Here is an 809-nt window from a genome sequence, read left to right on the forward strand (position 1 = left end):
AAGTCAGGTAGGGTGATGCCTCTAGCTTTGTTCTTTTGACTTAGGATTGTCTTGGCAATGCGGGCTCTTTTTTGGTTCCATACGAGTTAATGGGTGCAGCACACCAACATGGCACATGGATACATATGTAACAAACCTGCACATTGTGCACATGTACCCTAGAACTTAAAAGTATAATAATAATAATAAAAGATTTTAAGGGAAAAAAAAGAATTAAAAGAGGCAACATGAATTTCTTTTCTTTTTTTTTCAAAATTGAAACTGATGAATATCAATATCACTTAGTAAAGTTCAGGAGAAAAAATCAAGTTAGACATGCAAAAATGTGATATGAATGTGATAGGACATGTTATTCTGTGAATGTGAAGCTTAATTTCATCTGAAAGAAATGTAAGAGAAAATAAAAAGCATTGTCAAATTCTTTCTTATCTTTGTGGATTTATCTGGCTTCAAGCTTTGAGGTTGCTGACCTTTAGATGGGGTTTTTAGTTTTGTTGTGGTGGTTGTTTGCTGTTTTTTTTTTTTTTCACTCTGGCCACTCTTCTGTAGGGCTGCTGCAGTTTGCTGGGTGTCTGCTCCAGACTGTAGTCACCTGGGTTTTTCCCATACTTGGAATTATCACCCTTGAAGGCTGCAAAACAGCACAGATGGCATCTTGCTTCTTCCTCTGGAAGTACCCAGGAGGGTACTAAACTTGTTGCTGGCTTGAATGCATCTGTAGGAGGTGGCTGGTTACACTGCTTGGGAAAATCTCATGCAGTCGGGAGGAATGGGATCAGGAACATACTTAAGCAATCTAACTGCTTTTT

The sequence above is a fragment of the Mandrillus leucophaeus genome, unplaced genomic scaffold (genome assembly GCF_000951045.1).
Source record: "Mandrillus leucophaeus isolate KB7577 unplaced genomic scaffold, Mleu.le_1.0 Scaffold278, whole genome shotgun sequence".
Classification (NCBI taxonomy): domain Eukaryota; kingdom Metazoa; phylum Chordata; class Mammalia; order Primates; family Cercopithecidae; genus Mandrillus; species Mandrillus leucophaeus.